Below are 22606 nucleotides of genomic sequence, written 5' to 3' on the forward strand. Positions count from 1 at the left end.
ATCAACCCGGTCACTAAATGCGTCTCACACGCAGTGTGTTTATCATGCAACTCATACGCGAAAATTAGTTTTTACGTGCATAGGAAACACACCGTGTGTAATATACGTTTGGTTTGGTTAGGATTATGGCAAGCCAAGAGGTTCAGAATTACACCATAAATGAATCGCGTTTACTGCCAAACATAGTTATTAACATATAGTAAGGATAAGCATGATATTGCCTAATTGCAAGCTTGTTTCAGAAATGGTGACATTTTTTTCCATCATTATTGAACATCATTATAGGAGTAGGCTATTAGGTTGAATGAGTTAGAATTAAATGTTTTATTAATCATTAGAAAATAGACATTAGGAGAATAAATTGTTATGCAAGTACTTTTACTTTTAATACTTAAAGTACATTTAAAATAAAGTACTTTTTACTTTTTACTTAAGTATGGTTGTCATTGTGTTACTTTTACTTTTACTAAAGTAAATATTTATCTGGGTATTTGTACTTTTACTTAAGTACTGAGATTAAGTACTTCCTCCACCACTGGTTAGGCGATAGGGCTAAGTAGATCTGTGTGTTGTCTGTGACTTGGGATGGGTTTGTTAGTCTCTCCACCATTGCAAAAAAGTGCTGTTTAAGTTGCTGTTTTATAATATTCAAGAAGAAAATCTCTTTAGCTTTGCCTAGTTCCATATTAAAACCTTTTTGTAGATGATATAATGGACTACAAGTTTTTTCTTCTCCCAAATGCACTGAAACTCAGAGGCAATTGTTGATAACAGTTCTGTGAAGTCCTCAGCAAAAGCTGGAGAGTATTTTGGAGGCCTGTAAATAATGAATAAGTAAAATAAGTGGAGCTCCTTTTAAAACAATACCCAGATATCTGGAAGACGGGTTACATTGGTAGATCTTTAAAAAGAGCAGCCAAACCCCATACGCAAAATGGTATTTTTTTTAGTTATCAGCCATAATGTGAAAAATTGATTGGCCGGAATTTTAATACCGATTTGACGTGACTAACTGGGATTAGTCAATATCGTGTACCTATTTTGAGATAATTTTTGACAAGATTGACAGCCCTTTTAATAAAGAACATCTTTCTTGTCATTATTCCACTTCACTTCCATCGAGAAGTCCTCGAACTTTCTGACACAGGCCTGGAGGCCCGGAGTGTGCCGGAGTGAAGGACGGGGAAAACGCATGGGAGAGTAAAGCAAGGGAACAGAGAGGGGAGAGAGGAGACTGCGGAGGGGAACATCCTTTGTTCTCAGTGGGTGTTTTTGTCATTTTTGTGAATATTATTAGCACCTCAATTGAGGGCGAGCGAGAGATGTTCTGTTTGAAGCCTCCAACGATGACTTCGCTGTGACCTTGAGGCAGACGTCGTCTCCTTTATTCCTCTCAGAACCTGTTTTGCAAATCCCACTAGTGATGGCTCTTTTTTTAAACAGGAATGAGTCGCCACCACATACATATTGGTCATTAGTTAGCAGCAATTACTGTGTAATGGGGTCCTCCGACAGGCTGGCTAGTGTATTCAGTTGATTATCCTCTCCTGAGAAACCTTATACATTTCTATTAAGTTCCTATTGCATGCCATCGATCATCTTTTTAAAAGCTCTTGCGGTCCACTTTGGGTCCATCAATAGTTTTGGAATGGAACTTTGCATGTAATTACTTGGAGTGATTAGAAGTTACTTTGGCCCTGGAGTGTATCAAAGAAATTGGAGTTGCTCAAACGTATCAAAACTGATATAGAAATACCATTTTCACGCAGATCTGCGAGCAGGATTTCAGTTTGTGTTGCTTACCAGCTTTACTTTAATACTTATGACTTCTGAATACATAAGCAGTTGAATTTCTGTAGTTTTCCATGGACATTATGTGAGTTTTGTAGTTTTGCTTTTACATTTTCTGCTCTGGTTTACACATTGTTTTGGCTTCTGATGATAAATCACATCAGTGATTTCCCTAATTTGTAAGTCGCTTTGGATAAAAGCATCTGCTAAATGATTAAATGCAAATGAAAAAGAAAAATCATATCTCATCAGGCACAGTGAAGTGAACCAAAAACATTGTTTTAATTTCAGAGTAGTGAAAGCATGAGAAAGAAACCAGTGAAAAATTACCAGTGTTCATAAATAAGCTAATTAAGTAATTGTAAATGTTGACTCAATAGTTAGTACATATATTGGGTAATATTGATGAAGAAAAACCATAATGCAAGCCCGAATTCACAACGTTGTTGTTTTTATGTAACATTACAGTATACTATAACAATAATTTTTGAAGATTAGGGTTGCAAAGGAGTGGAAAATTTCCGGTGAATATCCGGAAAGTTTCCGGTAAATTTCTGGAAAGTTTCCATGGAAAGTTAAGCTGGAGGATTTTTGGAAATATTCCAAATTAGGACACCATTGGGTAACCTGATGGAGTTTTAGGACACCTTTGGGTCACCTGATGGAGTTTTAGGACACCATTGGGTCACCTGATGGAGTTTTAGGACACCATTGGGTCAACTGATGGAGTTTAGGACACCTTTGGGTGACCTGATGGAGTCTTGGGAAACCATTGGGTCACCTGATGGAGTTTTAGGACACCATTAGGTCACTTGATGGAGTTTTAGGACACCATTGGGTGACTTGATGGAGTTTTAGGACACCATTGGGTCACCTGATGGAGTTTTAGGACACCATTAGGTCACCTGATGGAGTTTTAGGACACCATTGGGTCACCTGATGAAGTTTTAGGACACCATTGGGTGACTTGATGGAGTTTTAGGACACCATTGGGTCACCTGATGGAGTTTTAGGACACCATTGGGTCACCTGATGGAGTTTTAGGACACCATTAGGTCACTTGATGGAGTTTTAGGACACCATTGGGTCACCTGATGGAGTTTTAGGAAACCTTTGGGTGACCTGATGGAGTTTTGGGAAACCATTGGGTCACCTGATGGAGTTTTAGGACACCATTGGGTCACCTGATGGAGTTTTAGGACACCATTGGGTCACCTGATGGAGTTTTAGGACACCTTTGGGTGACCTGATGGAGTTTTGGGAAACCATTGGGTCACCTGATGGAGTTTTAGGACACCATTATGTCACTTGATGGAGTTTTAGGACACCATTGGGTGACTTGATGGAGTTTTAGGACACCATTGGGTCACCTGATGGAGTTTTAGGACACCATTAGGTCACCTGATGTAGTTTTAGGACACCATTGGGTCACCTGATGAAGTTTTAGGACACCATTGGGTGACTTGATGGAGTTTTAGGACACCATTGGGTCACCTGATGGAGTTTTAGGACACCATTAGGTCACTTGATGGAGTTTTAGGACACCATTGGGTCACCTGATGGAGTTTTAGGACACCACTAAGTCACCTGATGGAGTTTTAGGACACCATTGGGTCACCTGATGGAGTTTTAGGACACCACTAAGTCACCTGATGGAGTTTTAGGACACCATTGGGTGACTTGATGGAGTTTTAGGACACCATTGGGTCACCTGATGGAGTTTTAGGACACCATTAGGTCACCTGATGTAGTTTTAGGACACCATTGGGTCACCTGATGAAGTTTTAGGACACCATTGGGTGACTTGATGGAGTTTTAGGACACCATTGGGTCACCTGATGGAGTTTTAGGACACCATTAGGTCACTTGATGGAGTTTTAGGACACCATTGGGTCACCTGATGGAGTTTTAGGACACCATTAGGTCATCTGATGGAGTTTTAGGACACCATTGGGTCACCTGATGGAGTTTTTCAGTACCTTACCACGGTTGACTTTGGCTTGCTCAGTTGGGGATATTCAAATGAATTAACCAATGAGTAATACCCTTGATCTCTACCAAACGTGGATGTTTTTCCACTAAGAAATGAACATTGATGCTTTGATGCAATCTATATTGTGAAAAGTGCTATACTTGACTTGACTATTTGAATGGCATCTGTTTGTTTTAGTCAAGATTATGCTAAAATATTAGCTTGGTTAACTCAGTTGTAACTGAATTATGGTCTGGCAAAGCGTCATAGACAAATCATTTCCAGAGGAGCGTCGCCAATGGACGTCGTGGGTAGACCTAAAACCAATCAGAGCGATGAAGGAGATGACATATGCAGAGTGGCGGCCAGCAGAGAAAAATTGAGTGTTCTTTGCTCGGTTTTTAACAAAAAGGAAACGTTCAAATCGCTTAAAACAGACTGCTGTCGTCATCGTGTAAAGCCCGCCCCAACGTTTCTGATTGGTGCGTCGATTTCGGCAGATTGGAAATGGGCTTGAATGAGCTCTTTGGCATATTACTAAAATATACTTTCCTCAACTATATTTAAGTTCCCTATAAAGAGCCAACCCTCAACTTTGAAAATCCCCACTTTATTCCTGATTATTCCCATAAATTCCTGTTAATTCCCTTAAATTCCCATTCATTCCCATGGAAAGTTTCTATGCAAATCTTTTGCAACCTTATTGAAGATGTACATTCATATTTAAGCATGATTAATATTTATACTTTTTCTTACAACTTTTGTCAGCCATTTTAAAATGCCTTAATAATAAACAAATAGCAGGATGTCATACTACCATTCAAAAGTTTAGGGAAATGCTACAAAATACTTCTGTTTCAAATAAATGCTGAATCCAGAAAAAAAAATGCTTTTCCACAAACGTTTTACTGTTTTCAACATTGACAGTAATAATAAATGTTTCTTGATTCAGCAAATCAGCACATTAGAAAGATTTCTGCAATCCAAAAAGATACGATTGCTTGTAAACATTCACATAAGATCACATATAAACATTCATCAACTCACACAGTGTTATGAGCTGTCAATGGAGGGACAGAAGTCCATCAAATATATCTTCATGTGTGTTCTGAAGATGAATGAAAGTCTTATGGGTTTGGAAAAACATGAGGGTGAGTAATTAATGACAGAATTTTCGGTTGAATTTTTGGGTGAATTGATCAACGGATCCGTTTTGTTCCGGGTTAAACCACTAGAATGCATGTCAAATCAAAAGGTCTTCTGGTCTGTCGAACTTAAGGCCGTGAGAAATGTGAGAAACACCAGGATGTGAAGGACTGAAATAACCAATCGGATCAGCTTATCTTATCTGAACTAATCAAAATCTTCTGGAGACGGAGCAGTGAGTTAAAGTCTATCAGAGGCAGGTGTCAGAATGGCAGCGGGTGTAGGACAGGATGTCGCCGCGTCCTGACAAAGCGCCGCTTCAGAGAAATGGAAATAATGACACTGCAGAGACCCTGTTCTATCTCCTCTCTCTCTGAATCCCGTCCCTTTTCTCTAGAGGGATGATTGCGCTGCGTTAAATTTCTGTCACCCTCTTGGAAGCTCAATGAAAGGAAATAGAGCTGGAGGGAAGCTCCGATTTTTGATGGTTCGGCTGATACGCTTCCACATGCCGGACCGCTCGAGGAACAGACAGTGAACTGTCTCTTTCTGAGATAAGACATTATAATGGCACTTTTATTAAGCTACGATTTGTTTTGAGTATGTCTGTTTCCCTTCTGTCTCATTTGTAGCTGATTAACTGACATTCATTTTTGCAGTTTTATTACTAGGTCTGGCAATATGATATATTCACAATGATTTTGCTATTAAATGTAGATTGTTAAACATTATATTAATAGTGCGTCTGATTTAAAGTGCCCCTATTTAGCTTTTTGGGATGCTATCTTTCATGCAGTGTGTAATATACCTGTGTATGATTGAAAAACCTCTACAAATTTTCAAAGATCAAAGTGGACGATAAATGGAGTTATTGTCTCTGAACTGATCTGAACTATCTATAAATTGAACTGCATGAAACGAGTCATCCAGTTTTACTTCCTGCAAGAAGCTACTTAAGCCGTGTGTCAACCAAAGCGTTTTCATCCATTTTCTTCGGTTAGCTCTGCTGGTTGATGTCGTTGTACAGAAAGAATGTTGTGACAGTTGGTCAGTGTGGTATTTGTCCCGCCCCTCCTTCACTGTGATTGGACAGTTGGGTAAAAAGTGACAGTGAGGGTAAAACAATTGGGTAAAAAGTGAAAGTGACATATCTCCTGAGGAATCCAATTTACATAAACAGACGCCATCATTATTGTTCATATCACTGTTTTTAAAAGTTTTGAGGAAGATCCGGAGCCAATTGGCTTTTCGGTTCTGACACGCGCTGTAAGTGGTAGACCAATCACAGCAGATTGGGCCATCTGACCAATCAGAGCAAAGTAGGCCCTCAGAAAGGCGTGGTTTAGAGAGAGTGAATGCTTTATCAAACTCTTTCAGACACTGTGTGAAATGAGGTGTGCAATGTATATTATGAGAAAATGTAAGTGTTTTTTGACCTTGGATGCTTGTAAACCTATTGTAAGACCTCCTAAACAAAATTAGGAACCTTTAAAATAGCACCTAAAACTTCACCTAAAACTTCAGTTTACATTTTTATATGTTAAAATGTTTTACTAATAATATTAGATGTTAAATATTGCAATTTATTGATGTTTTATGCATTTAAATGAATATTATGTAATACATTTTCTTCCTTGCGACCATTTAGCGAAAACAGTGTTGTAAACAGTTTTTGTGAACAATTTTAATCTAATTGGATGTAATGGCTTTTTGGTTAAAATTATGACCCCCAAAAAAAACACGTTTTAAAAATCTAAATGTAGATTGAATATCATCAAAGGCTTAAAAATATTCATACATTTTTTGTTTTCCAAAATATAAATGACAGCATGTTTATTAGGGCCTAAGTAAAAGTTTATAAAAATCAATTTTGTACTTTCGAAAAAACCCTCAGTGAAGGGATTAGATTGGGGAAAAAATAAATTGCATCTCATCGGACCCAGTGAAGTGAACCAAAAATCATTGTTTTAATAACCGAGTCTTACAAAGCATGAGAAAGAAAACACTGAAAAATTACCCCGAGTGTTCAAATCCATATTGCCAGCCAGCCATTGGCGTGTAATCGCATGAGCCGATGAGATTCTTTTGCATGAAGTTTCTCACAAATGAAAAGTAAATAAATTGGAGCTTTTCGGGGGAGGTATCACAAGTAGTTTTTCCCTAAAATAAAATGTTTCATTTCAGTGCACTGAATGTTACATGACACATATGCTTTTCGGTGAGTTTAAATGATGTAGTATGACCTCAAGGTCAAAGTCATTTCATTTTTTTTTATATTAATTTGGCATCTCATGTACAAAATCAGTGCAGTTTCCTCCTTAGCCTATTTAACTGAAGATATTCCGATATATATATATATATATATATATATATATATATATATATATATATATATCAAATTAAGACAATTTTTAAAAAGTCATGTAAATACAGAAAGACATAATTACATGTTTATTTTCCCAGCTGATTTCATAGCACTGATTGAAAGGCCACTGAAATTCACTTCAGACTTAAGAAATGATTGCAAATTGTAAACATGTTTATGTTAGTTCAAGCTATTTACTTTCTTTCATTGGGGTTTCAATCACTCTAAATCACTGCTTATTTTGCTTATAAATTATGTCTGATGATTATAAGACTTATATACTTCAGGGTCAGAAATAACCAGAGCTTAGAGGAAAATACAGTCTAATAGGACAAAAATTACTTTAGGTCAACTTTGTGAGACCACATTTCAAGCCAAATAGACTCGAGAGTTCACACTCTTAGAAAAAGCCCTCAGGGTCGAGAGTTTAAGAAGTTGGCAGGACAGAGCCAATAGTACGCCCCCAAGGCACAAAGAAAGGAAGAAATTTCAAGAGCATTGTGTGCCGAAGCATTCGTACGCAGCTCAGGTAATTACAGCATCTGTTAAGAGTTTTACGGAGTGTTTTTCATCTTCACATGGCCGCCACTCCTGAAAACCAATTATCTTGTGTGGAGAGGGTCGCGTTTGCAAAAATCACTGAACTTGCTTGAGTTTTTGTGTGTGTGTGTCTTGGCAGAGTGAAACAATGGTCTATTGTATGCATTCTGTGAGTACACCAATCCCTTAATCTCCTAACAATTATGCATTTCATTGATTTAAAAACATACACTGCTTACCTCCTAAATGCAATCAATAACATTAGTGCAACTGTTGTTGATGGTGGATCTGGTGAAGAAGCTGTCAGCGATCAAAATATTGATTTTGAAGATGTTGATAGTTTTGAGAATATGTTTGAGATGGCGAATATGAGCCAGATGCTGAATCTGGGAAATGAGCTCTGACGAGGACAGTGATGATGACATAAAACATCTGCTCAAACTGAACCCTTCCAAGCTCCAAAAGGTATTTATTTATATATTACTGCGACAGGTAAAGATCCATCCGTGTTAGATAGAGCTGGGTCGCTAAAGACCCAAATATGTAATAATGATAGGTGAAAAATCCAGAAGTTTCTTCAACTTTTTCTTCGAACTGTCATGAACAAATGTCATTTCCACTACATATTAAATCTCCAATCATTCAATCATCATGGAAATTACATAAAATTTGTCTTATGCTGAGGCTAATTTGAAAGCTAGCAATGTGTTTGTCCTAAATCCAATGTATATATTTATATATATATTGCATAATTCTGCCAAATTACAGCTTGGTTGGAAGTGACGCGCATTAAAATAGTTGATATTTACCTTTTTTTCTCCTCCACAGATCTCATTTTCATGCAAATAAATGGTAAAAAGTTTCCAAAGCAAAACCTGATAACCAGAGGCGGACAGAGTATACAGCTTTATTACTTGAGTATAAGTACAGATACCCCTTCCTAAATTTTACTCAAGTACAAGTAAAAGTACTACAGTCAAATGTCTACTTAATTAAAAGTATAAGTACTTGTTTTTAAAAGTACTTGAGTATCAAGAGTACAAGAGTACATTTTCTAAACATTGCATTACTACTGCCACAGTGCTTACATTTATGTACAGAAACGTCTTACATGGAGTTATGAAAAATGTTAATACCTTGGAGAACGTAAAAGGAATTGAAAGTAAAATTTCATCTTTTTACCAAGTTGATACCGCGTCTGGCGAGGTGGGGCCACGGGTTGGCACATTCACGGGATGGACCGGCTGCGTCTTCATCCATTGTTTCGTCCTCTTATCTAAATATGACCATTTGAGTTTTTCTATGGCGGAAAGCTGAAGGTGATTGCTGATAGGCCGTCCCAATCAGTGGCGCCTGCACAATCCAATCACTTTTGAGAAAGAAACAATATTGAGGGTTTCGGAGATTTTTCTTTTTTCCATTTTTTTTTTTTTTTTTTAGGAGTAGGTACGGGTACTCATGGTTAAGGATAGAAATGTAGTGGAGTAAAGAGTACAAGAGTACCCTCTCAAATGTACTTGAGTCAAAAGTCATGAGTACTCCCCAAAAATGAGACTCGAGTAAAGTACAGATCCCTCAAAATTTTATTTAAAGGGATACTCCACGTTTTTTGGAAATAGCCTCATTTTACCTCTCCCCCAGAGTTAAACAGTTGGGTTTTACCGTTTTCGAATCAATTCAGCCGATTTTTTTTATTTAGAAGAATATCTGTAACCAGACAGTTTCTGGTCTCATTGACTTACATAGTATATTTTTTTCCTACTATGGAAGTCAATGAGACCAGAAACTGTCTGGTTACAGATATTCTTCTAAATATCAGAAAATCGTCTGAATTGATTCGAAAACAGTAAAACTCTGAGGGAGTTGTAAAATGAGCCTATTTCCAAAAAAAAAGTGGAGTATCCCTTTAAGTACTGTACTCAAGTAAATGTACTCCGGTACTGTCCGGCTCTGCTGATAACATTCCTTGAACAAATGTAATTTCCACTACATATCATATCTCCATTCATTCTGTAATGGAAATGACTCATTTAAAAAAGCTAGCAACGTGTGTGTCCTAAATGCACATAACTAAATAATATTTTAACATTTTTTGCATAGTTCTACCAAATTACAGCTTGATTGGAAGTGACGCACAATAAAAAAAATATTGATATTTACCTTGTTTTTCCTCTAATAAATGGCAAAAACTTTCCAAGGCATTAACCTTCGTTTGACAAAATGACATTAAAAAAGTTGTATGTATACTGTATATATTAAAGTGTCTATAATGAAGATACACTCATGTATGCAATTATATGGTTATGGTATGCTGTAGTTTATTAAAACGCTGTATATATTGTGCAATAAGCCAGTCAGTGGCACGTTTAATGATTGGCTCGTACAGTATGCAGTGATGCAAAACAAATACCCACACCATAATACATTTCCAAAGCATTCATGTCGTTTAATCATCTGCATATACTGTAAGTCAACTATGTTTGAGATTATGAGAGCAGATAATATAGTGCAATTCTGCAGCTAGAGAAGCAGGCGGGGAAATTATTGTTCATTACTGGTTCTGTGAAAAGGCCGGATAGAAATGTTGTTTCCCTGTGACACCCGATACCTTATCAGGGTCAAATAACCATACATTCATTTATGCATTTTTGCTTCTTAATGAAATGCAATTGAACAGACAGATAAATGAGAGAAGCCCCCATTAACCGGTGATTAATTGATCTCATTTGTGGCGAGCACAACACTCCCCTCTTTTCCCTCTGACCCCAATCTCTGATTGTCCTTCGCCATCAGAAGAATGACTTTGAGGTTGCTCCTCCCTCCGTATATCCTCGTCTCTAACTCGTATATGTTCATGAGGAACATATAAGCGGATTTGCAACTAGGGGGGAGAAAGGAAAGATTCATATTGCGGAAAGTGTCGGGCTTTATTCTCCTGGAGCGCTGCCTGATCAGCTTTGTAACTCTGAGAACTTCTTTTCTATTTTTGCCTTTTCCTTTAAACCACCGTTTCTAATTGCAATGGCGTTTTTAATTAAAAGTCAGGGATGTGTGGTTGTTTGTTTGGAAAAGAGAATTATCTGTTTCTTCCGCTGCTTCTCTCTCTCTCTCTCGGCAGACACTATCTTCCATCTATCTGGCTAATGAGCGGGAGGGAAGAACCTGCTGGAGGACTTGTTGATATTTGTCCTTTTCTGACAGGCTTTCTGAGAGTTTGCGATTAGCGTGCGACGTGCTTGCTCGCTTTTGAAGCTCCAGGACGTTAGCCGTTCTGAAAGAAGAACGATAAGGAGATTCTGGAGTTCGGGCTCCTCCATCGTAAAACAAAGCCGCCGTAAAATCAGTTTCGGAAAACTTTGAAAGTGACCTTGTCCTTTGAATACAGCTGGAAAGAGACTAAGGACGCACAAGTGGAACGCTTTTAGATATGTATGTGTATCTGATGGCGGATGGGCTGTAGCTAATGTTAATAGCATAATTCTTACACCAAGCAATATACAGTATAATTATTGGGTATCACTTTACTTGAAGGGGTGTGCTTAAGACTAACATGACACCTTCATATTCATGACATGACATATGTTATGAAGTTTTATGCATGTTTGTGACAACTGTCATTAAGTGTCATTCGCTCAGTTATGACATTTTTAATGCAAATATGACATTGTTTGAGAAGTCTATGTTATGACACCTTGACATAAACCAATCATAACCTGTCAGTGTCTTTGTCATGACAACTTGAAATTACTAAGACAACACAACCTGTCATAAACATGACATAGCAGATTAATTATCAAACTTAAGAAACCGCTTAGCTTTATTGGTTAACATTACATTAAACTGTCAGGTGGTTGGTTTTGACATTGGCTGTCATGAAGCCATTATAACTTTTTAATGACATATTCAATTAGTACCTCTGTGTGTAAATATTCATGACACAGTTATAATGGCCTCATGACAGCCAATGTCAAAGCCAACCACATGACAGTTTAACTTAATTTAATGTCAAGTTGTCATGACAAAGACACTGACTGGTTATGATGTATTGGTTTATGTTTTAGACATCTCAAACAATGTCATATATGCATTCAAAAATGCATAAACCCTACTTCATATTTAAGACATGTCATGTCATGGTCATGAAGGTGTCAGTACACCCCTTCAAGTAAAGTGTTACGAATTATTGTATAATTTACATTGCATTGCATATTTTGAGGAATCTATGTACAACTGAAATGTGAACAGAAAGCTAATAAATATATTGTTCATTTAAACTGTTCAATTATGCCACTTTTAACCTTTAAAATGTATATAGAAATAATCAACAAAGATCTTTGTTATTAGCAATTGCTTTAATGTTAACGTAGAACTTTATTGTAAAGTGTTACAAGTTTAATGTGATTTGCGGTTGCTAACCAGCTTAAGAACCTTAATATAGATTGCATGCAGACTGTTTGTTTTGTCTTATTATATACACTGGGTTTCAGCTCCAACTGGCATATTGTTTTTATTTTTTTACATTTGTTTGTTTACCAAGGAGACAGCAGCATCACTGAAGAATTTGAGATGAAATATGAGGCATGTGATGCGTGAAGAAAAGAAACATCAAGGCAAATATCACTTGAGAACAGTGTATTTATTTCCAATCAAGCAGTAATTTTGTCAAATTATGCAAAAAGTGTGACTTTTTTTTTTTTTAAATTCATCTCTTTAGATACAAGATGCTATGCTTCAATGTCATTTCCACCAGGTTATGAATAGTGATGTTTGTCCGTGAGTGCAGTTGCTGTGTTCACACGTGTACTTACTGGATTAAATGAAGGAACTCCAAAGGAACAAGATATGAAAACTTTTATTGTAGTTTAATTATATTTGTATTATTATTATTATTATTTTACTAAAATTAAACAAAACAAACACAATGTCACAAGATTGTTTTGGATTGTTTCTTCAAAAAACATTGATTGGTTGATTGGTTGGTTGATTGATTGATTTGGTTGATTGGTTGGCTGATTGGTTGATTGATTGGTTGGTAGGTTGTTTGGTTGATTGATTTGGTTGATTGGTTGGTTGGTTGATTGATTGGTTGGTTGATTGATTGATTGATTTGGTTGATTGGTTGGTTGATTGGTTGATTGATTGGTTGGTTGGTTGATTGATTTGGTTGATTGGTTGATTGGTTGATTGGTTGATTGGTTGGTTGATTGGTTGATTGATTGATTGGTTGGTTGGTTGATTGGTTAATTTGTTGGTTGGTTGATTGATTGATTGCTTAATTGGTTGATTGGTTGGTTGGTTGGTTGATTGATTTGGTTGATTGATTGGTTGATTGGTTGATTGGTTGGTTGGTTGGTTGGTTGGTTGATTGATTGATTGATTGCACGATTGGTTGGTTGGTTGGATCATTGATCAACATTTCTAATGTAGTTTTTTCTACATTTCTAATGTAGTGACCCCCATGTCATTTCTAATGTAGTTTAAAATTTTGTTTCAATTAACAAATACGTTTTTTTTTTAATAGTTCTAGTTGATGAAAACAAGCCAGTCTCAAATCAATGGGGCAAACTTCTAATGGACAAATGACTTTGAGTTCCTGGCCATCAAGTCCAGCTCCACCTATCAATCATCTCTTGCTGCCGTGATGTACCTGTAAGAGAATTATGAGTTGTTTGAGCAAGTACATGAGCGTGTGTGTTCCTTTCAGCGTGTGGGCCGAGCAGGATGCTTGGTAGAAACAATCCCGTGACATTGTAACAGCTGAGCCCCCTCATTTGGGGACGTTTGGCAGGGCGTCAGTAGCACCAGGTGTCCCCTTTGCACCCAGCGCTTTGAAGCGGGCATGCATGAACGTCCGACCTGGAAAAGACCTTTCTGTCAAAGAGAACAAGGACTGGGCACAGCGTGTGCCGCACATGTGGCTCTCCATTTTAGCTCATGCCTGTGTATGTGTGTGTGTGTTTTATAGTGAGAAATGACTGCAATCTCAGCCTTGAACCGTTGCTGAAAATGTGAGAAATGGTGGCTTAACAGCTGTTATGGAGGAGCTGTTCTCTTTTTCACCCAAGATAGGTTTGTTTTTTGAGATGAATTGTTTCAAGTGCTGTTTGGATTTAGCACATACTATGCCTCATAAAACATTCTGTTTTCCCAGAACACCCAAAGCCATTGGGAGAAATCCTTAAAAAAAACTATTACTTGCAGTGGAAATGCCTTAAATTACACAAACCCATATCAAAAATGTGAAGAACTGATGTTGACACACAAAAAAGCAGCAGACTCATCATCTACCAGACCTCTGCCAAATACCAATCCCCATCATCAGCGAGACGGCGAACCAGTTTCCTTTTTTTTCCAAGGCTTACATGGTATTTGAATTAAATTAATTTTTAATCTCCAAATCATAGAGCAAATGTTGGATTTTCAAGCAAAGACATTTACTGTAAGGGGAACAGACCAATAACTGAGAGAAACCTCAAAACTCTAAATGGCAGCTGTAGGAAAGGATGTCTCATTGCTATAGAAAATGCACTAGCAGAACAAAAAACTCTAATTTATCTAAAACTTATCTAAAAACTCTAAAACGCTTACTTATTTCCCAGTTTTAAACATATTGAAACATTACATATCAGAAAAAGAAAAATAGCCACAAGCAGCAATCTTGCATGAATGGCGATCCAATTGAAACTGATGTGGTTTTTATAGCAAAGTCCATCTTGAGGGTTTGATTATAATAAGTGGGGTTTATGTGTGGACTCATATTATAGCACAGCCTTGAGGCTGATTTTCACTAAATTTGTATTCATTTTTACACTGTTATTTATGCTGTTATTAGCCACTGAAATTTGGTTGGCTGCTTGAGGCAAAGTGTCAAAGTCATATTGAGGATATGCTGGGACTTGGTGTGCGTTCTCAGAATGCCCTGTTGTCTGTGTGTGTCAAGTTTGGTTAAGCTTGGACATCGTGTTTAGCTGCGATAGGTCAACTTGTAAAAATAGGCATTGCTTCAGCCTCGCAAATTAATTCTAACTTTGCAATGCTTTGACAAATCAAAGTTCTTTTCATAACTTTTTTTTCTTCTCTGCTGCTAGGTTTCTAAGAAAATCCAAGATGGTAGGAAAATTTGAATTGGCAGAAACACAATCTGAAATGTAAATTTTGTCCTGCTTGACTCAAGGATTCAAGCAATTTTTTTGTGTGTATCACTTACTGTGCGTTCACACCAGATGCGAATAGCACGTCAAATTTGCGCCTACCGCGTCTAGTTATACGCTTGAACACTTTAAATCCATTCCTCGAATCCCCCAAAAGCGAAATTGACGCATGTGAAAACAAAAGTTTGAAGCGAAATTTTCGAGCATCGGAATCGAAACCAAAATCGAAACAAAATAATTGATCCAGATAGTTCATCATGTGACAGCAGCAAGCAGCTAGGCTCCTGATTGGTTAACGCAGCGCGAATTGACGCCAAAGTTCAGATTTTTCAACTCGAGCAGCAGGCGCGAATTCGTGTCAAACGTGTGAATGCTCTAACTAAATCAACGCGCAAGATGCTCAATTCACGCCATTTGGGCGAACGAGGCGTGTTCGCGTCTACCGCGAATTTTTTACGTGCGTAGCGTGTCTTTGCATTAACTTAACACTGAAATCACTCGCGCCTGACGTGCTATTGGCATCTAGTGTGAACGCACCTTTAGGGTTCCGAAGTTAAGATCCAAAACGCAAATATAGCACCACCTAGTGTCAGACGTTTGTATGTCCGTTACGGTCTAGTACTTAAATGACTTAAACTAACACTGAAATGACTTAACGGTAAAAACAATTTTTTTTAAAAGCTAATAAAACAAAAGTTATGAAGACTCTCTCAGCCAATCAGATTCGAGAACCAGAATAAACTATTGTATAAATAGCATATAAAAAAAAACGACTTAAAAAAACACTTCAGCAAGTTATTATATTTTACTTAAAGATTATAAAGGGTTTTTTTACTTTTTATTTGAACTACTGTAACATATCGCTGACTATTGTGTGCAATAAGCTTGAATCAATTTAGATAATTTGCCTCTTTTAACTGGGCCAATCAGGATCTAACAGCAGAAATGTTCCTTTCTATTCTTCATATTTTGTGATGTAATAAAGGTTATGCCAGAATACAATGTTATGTCAGTCACCTTATGAAAACTGTGTTCTGAGCTGTTAAAAAAAGCAATTATATGCATTCAACTCAGTCAACACACGGGTGGAAAATTATGTTCCTTATGACATCGTAAAGTTGTTTAATTACTCTGATGTGATTTATAATGTGAACCGAAGAACACAGTGTGCAACATTGCTGAACTTGAATGAGTGTCCTGCCAATATTTCATTTCAAAAGGGGGGGATTTCATTGCTATTTGAAGTGTAGGCGACAATCTTTTGTTATTGTGCTATCATTTGATACCATTACTATCTCATCTTGTTTCATTTGAAACTTCTTAACTCATTGTCATGCTCAAAAAGAAACTTTTATTATGACTAAATAGGCCACCGATGTGCCCAAGTACAAAGGCTGTAGCTGAGATCACACAGGAACCTTAGTTCTATATTTTAAAACTATGTCCTTTGTACTTGCAGTCAGTGTCCTCCGTGTGTCTCCCCACATTAATATCAAGCTAATGTTCCTTTGTACTTTCCCAGGAAAGCATCATTTATCACGCTGATCTTTAGGAAAAATCCATCACAAGATCTTCGGGGTGTTAACTACCTACGCCTTCGACTGATTCTGTTGTTGCTGTAGTAAAACGAGCCACCCTTCACGCGCACATCCCATAAACTCATTTAGGCCTGTTCCCGCCTTTAATGCAGTGATACATTTCAGTTCACTAAGTGTTGTTAGTTAATCAGAGTCCACTTAATAAAACTGCCAAAGCGCATTGCTCTGAGATCTGTGAGGGGACGGGTGAATGCGTGAACGATGTAGCCCTACACCTGACGGTCTGGAGTCCAATGACACTGCCTATCACTGCTTAAAGGAGTAGTTCACTTTTGAAAAAACTTTTGCTGATAATTTACTCACCCCCATGTCATCCAAGTTGTCCATGTCATTCTTTCTTCAGTCGAAAAGAAATTAAGGTTTTTGATGAAAACATTCCAGAATTTTTCTCCATATAATGGACTTCAATGGAGTCCAAACGGTTCAAGGTCCAAAAGACAGTTTCATTGCAAACTGTTCAAAGGGCTTTAAACGATTCCAGATGATGAATAAGGGTCTTATCAAACGAAACGATTAATAAATAAACCACAAAGTTTAAGTTTTATAAGCTCAAATGCTCACCTTGCTCTGTTCTGTGACGCACGTTTGTGACTCTCCTGTTCAAACTCGTTCATCAAAACAAACAAATCTTATTCCGAGTCATTTGGTTCATTCAACGAACAAAACGAATGAATTGACTCGGAAAAAGATTTGTTAATTTTGAACAGATTATTTACCGTTATGTGACTTTGTGAAGATTGACCCCATTGGTTATATTTGTGCTACATATTGCTTGACATATGTTTTTCACAGGAAATAAAAACATTTAAATATGTAATTTTGGTGATCAAATATGAGTTTTAAGGGATACAATTGACTAGGGGGACTTTAATATGTATAAGGTATTCTCGCTCAGAAGTAGCAGTAAAAGGGTCATAACGTAATGTTTATATGTTCATATATTAGGGCTGTGAACGATTAATCGCGATTAATCGCATCCAAAATAAAAGTTTGTGTTTACATAATATATGTGGGTTTACTGTGTATAATTATTTTGTATATATAAATACACACACATGCATGTATATTTAAGAAAAAAATATTATTAATATATAAAATATTTATATATAATTATATATAAATCTATATACAGTATATACATGAAAATATTTCTTAAATATATACAAGCATGTGTGTGTGTGTGTGTATATATATATATATATATATATATATATATATAAAACAATTATACACAGTGCACCAACATATATTATGTAAACATAAAACTTTTATTTTGGATTAATCGCGATTAATCGTTTGACAGCCCTAACTCATATATATATATATATATATATATATATATATATATATATATATAATTTTACAAATGTCATATACTCATTATATAAAAAACTCAACTTTTATGTTTTTCTTAAGATTTACTTCTAATGGTGGTTAAGAAAATTAATTGAATGAAAAGTATTTACTAGATAATAATTTACATCTTATATATTTGTTTGTTTTCCTAAAGTGAATAAATTAGTTTATTCATGAAAATATTCCTGTTTTTTATATAATACTAATTTTATAATATTTATATTTGTTTATATTTTAGGAATGGAAGCCCCCCCTTACGATGAGATTTGGGGGTCCATGGCATCTCTGCTTCCGTGAACCAGTCCCCCTGTTAAACTAAGGTAAAGTGTTAAATATTAAAAACAATTTCTGATTCCCAGAAGTGTTTATCTTATCTATCCTTGCTGTCTCCATGTATTTTGCTGCTTTAAAGCACACTAATATTTAATTTGTGGATGCACCCTGCCATTTTCTGATGAATCTCGATTAGTGTTTTCTAAATGTTCTGTACCTGGAACATGTCGAACCGTCATGTTGATTACAAGGCTGCGAGACATCAAAAGCTTTCATATGCTAACAAAAAGAAGCAAGTGAGAACAGATAAGCCAGAAAATGTTCTCTGCGGAAACTACATTACGGAGGAAAAACACGAACAATGAGATGGGCTAGAAGTTGAGAACTGTCTATCTTCATGACTTTGCAGTTCTTCTTGGACATCTATTGATCTTTTGATGGCTCCCCTACAAAGGGGTTCTTTGAATGAACAGAATAGTGTTTTAGAGGTACAGTAAAGCTTTACAGTTAGCTTGGGATGTTTTTTTTTTCTTGAACATGACTGCTATATCCGAGGCTTTGAAGTGCACAGTTGGAGTTCAGCTTAACTAGCGGACTAAGAATAAGTGTGGAAAATACCTTGTAAAACCTTGAAAATAAGCCAACCCTAAACAATGTACTGGAACTGTCAGTACTAATAAACAGACAGGATGTGTGTGTGTGTCTGTGTGTGTGAAAGAGTAAAAAGACAGTGAGTGATTGCCGTTGTAATGGAATCAACTAGTGGCAAATGAATGAATAATTCTTGAGTATTTCCATGATTTTAAATCAAATATGCCAAAGATTTGACTTCATTTTTAAAGTCATTTTATTATTCATCTTTTAATTGACTGAATAATTCTTGTTCATTTGTATGATCTCAAATCAAATGACAATTTTTTTTATTTAGAAATTGGTTTAAGTAATATTTTAGGTAACTGAATTATTCTTGCTCTTATTTTCATGATTTCGATCATGGAAATCAATTTGCAATTAATGGAACAATTTTGACAATTTTTGCACAAGTTTTGAACTGGAGAACTCCAGTCAATTTTAACATTTAGCTCATTTTTTGTACATTTGGAGTGCTGTCAGTACAGACAAAAACGACCTTGTTATCGTCTTTTTAAAATTCGCACCCTGTTGACTTCTAAACCTGCCTTTAGCCTCTAAAGACGATAAAACGGTGTAGGCAACACCAATTTTTTTTTTTTTTTTGTCTGTACTGACGGCACTCCAAATGTAAAAAAAAAAATGACCGGAGTTCTCCTTTAAGTGAATGAATTATTCCTCTTCATGTACAAGTTGTAGAATCTAATATTGCACAGGTTTAAAATAATATTTTATTATATATCAAATCTATTTTTTAATCAAATAATAAAAAAAAAATGATCTCAAATCAAATATGGTGCACAAATTTTAAGCAAACTGTACAAAAAAGTTTTTTGAATGAATCATTCTGGTTCATTTCCTTAATTTCAAATAAAATATGCCACAGGTGTGAAAGTTTTTGAGTTTTTACAAAATTAAATAGCATTTTTGAACAAATCCTTTTATTCAATGAATCATTCTTGTTAGTTTCCATGATCCTTGACACAAAGTATTAGAAAATGCGAGAAATAAATTGGTAGAAGAGAAGGCACAATAAAACAAATCTAATCACTCAATCCCTGTTTCTTATAGCTATAAACATGACATTTCTAGAGCAGTTTCTATGAGAATAAGACAGGAGAGAAATAATTAAAAGTTGCCTTATCCTCTCTTTCGGGTCTCTGGGAAAAGCCAGAAGCTTTCTGCGTTGATATGTATGTCATAACCATTTATGAATCTAATTATTGGACCAATTCGATGGAAATGAGCAGTGATTCAGACCTGCCAAGAGTCAAATATGTCTTCAGCTGCCCACCATCCCCAAAACAAACAATGAATTTGCCATTTTTTTTACAAGAGGGGACATAAAATTCTTCTGCCTAATTATCCTGGACTATAGCACTGGAGTGTGAAATGAAATGTGATTACTGACAAAGCATTTTGTGGTACACACAGATAAAAATGTAGGCGGCTGGCAAACAAATAACCCCAAACAAGTAGAATGAGGGCGTTGTAAATACGTGACGACACTTCTGATTGGCCGCGGTCATATCCTCGGCTCTCGGAAGACGCTCAACACTTACAAGCACGTAACATAATGCAATTGTGGCCAAGAGGCTCGGTCTGAATTCGTAAACCAGTCATTTTTATCTCTGTAGTGTGAATTATGAAAGCCTGATTATTCATTGGTGTGGCTCCACAAATCCACCATGAGTTTAATTCAGTTGTGCATTTAATTCCGTCCTTCTTGTTTCTAATTGCTCTCACTGTGCTTTTTCCCCCACTTAACGAAATTTGCTGGAGAACGCGAGAACGTTTAATCTGCAGATGCCATCAGTGGGTATTGTCTTTCTGCAATTAGACTGATGAGAAGATTTAGCCATTAGCGAGTTCATTACAGCAGCAGCACACTGCCAGCTCCACTGGAGCAATCAGAGAACGTGCTCCTCGCGACTCGCCGTCGGGTGTTCAAATCTACAACTTATCGCAAGCATCAGGTCAGAAGGCCGCTCGTGAGATAACTTTGAGATTCGAGAACCGGTTTTTTTTTAATAATAAAAATAATTTTCAAAACTTTAATTCTGTTAGCTATGACAGCCTCTTTCCACCTCAGATTTTAAATAACAGGTAATTGTGGAAAAATGTTAAAATAACAGTAAAAAATAATCCTGATTTTAACGGTAAAAGACGGTAAAAATTCTACAGTGCAAAACTGTTAATTGGTTAACAGAAAGTTTCTGTACTATATACGGTAAATAACTGTGTTGGTACATTTAATGTAATTTTACTGTAAAATACCGTTAAATTTAGTTTTTGAAAGTAAAAAATAACAACAAAAAACTGTATCTTTGTTTAAATAACTATATATCAGTTATGTACATTAGGGTTTACATTTAGGGCCCTATCTTGCACCCGGCGCAAATGTCTTCATACACCGACGCATTTATCATTCCTATTTTGCACTCGTGCAAAGCGCGCACCAATGGGCGGGTAAATGTATTGATTTTTTCAGATGTAATGGACGAAATAAACTCACGCAATTATTGTCTCACGCCAGATGACAGAAAAACATATGGAGAGCGACAGCTTTCGCTTCTGCTCTGACAGGCGCAAGAACACGCCGAACGCTGAGAATGAGTGTTCGAATACAGGAATCGTTAGAGAACATCGTACTTGGTATGTTTTTCGTCTTCAAACCAAATTTGGGTCTTCAGCCAACAGTTTAAATCCCATCTTAAATTGCGTTCGGAACACAAGAAGGCGAAGCTAAAGTGTAAACGGGATCTAAAACATTTTGAGCTTTTCCACTTTGGACCACTTCCAGAGGTAAGCTAGTTAAAAACGCATTTGACCGAATTGCTTTCGCAGTGTAAACGCTCATGTGATCGAATGTGTTCGAACATCCTCAAAAGACCCCCTACTGACTTAATGAGTAAACATTATGGGAAGAGCGCTATGTTCGAACACATTCGATCACACGAGCGTTTACACTATGAAAGCAATTCGATCAAATGCGTTTTTAACTACCAACATAAAGTGTTACCTAACAAATAATGTCACATTGTGAGATATAAAGTTGTAGTCACTATTACAAGAAATAAAGTTACAATTATTGTTTGGGATTATTTTTAATATATAATACATTTTTTTTTTTGTATTCCAATTTTTATTTAATAATAATAATAATGATTATATTATTATACATTTATTGAAATTGAAACTTTGTTGCATTTGTGAGAATATAAAATCACAATTACTCTGAAGAGGCAACCGACGTCTGTTAGTTAATAGTTCTGGAAAGAATTATATAAAATTGGTCAAGAATTGTAAGTTTATTTTTGATTTTCTTTGCTGTTCTTTTAAAATCTGAAATTATTTCGTAATTTGACAGCAGGCCTTTGAAGGTAGTGAATGCAATTGTTTTTTCAGCTGACCAATCAGAGTACATTGTGCTTTTGGGAAGGAGGGGCTTCAATGAGACAGGAACTAAACAGAGGCTTACTGAAAGACTGGCAAGAGAGGTGCCGCAACAATGTCAAATATGTGAAAATGTTTCAAGACTTTGAAATAGTCACAATAGGTCTTCTTTAATGAAACAGCAGAACACATTTTGTGCATCACTTGTAAAACAATTCCCATGTAAAATCATCATCAGTAGTGGCTAATTTAACAAGACAAGATACTGATTAAAAATGTATTTGTAGAGAAAGTGTTATTTTAGTATTATGTATATACTTCCATAGTATATTTATATTTTACTTTTTTATATTCCAGCTTTATTTCAGTTAACAAAAAATATTTTTAA

At 36.2% G+C, this 22606-nt stretch overlaps 1 long non-coding RNA gene across 1 annotated transcript in view; it reads left to right on the forward strand.

Moving 5' to 3' along the window:
* Window positions 1-18172: 18172 nt before the first annotated feature.
* LOC148965055 (uncharacterized) overlaps window positions 18173-22606 on the forward strand; it is an 8485-nt gene continuing 4051 nt past the window's right edge. Inside the window, exon 1 of the long non-coding RNA XR_016150621.1 lies at window positions 18173-18239. This is a non-coding gene — a long non-coding RNA (uncharacterized LOC148965055). The remainder of the gene's footprint in view (window positions 18240-22606) is intronic.

Source organism: Pimephales promelas, chromosome 25 (genome assembly GCF_988280905.1).
Source record: "Pimephales promelas chromosome 25, fPimPro1.hap1.1, whole genome shotgun sequence".
Classification (NCBI taxonomy): domain Eukaryota; kingdom Metazoa; phylum Chordata; class Actinopteri; order Cypriniformes; family Leuciscidae; genus Pimephales; species Pimephales promelas.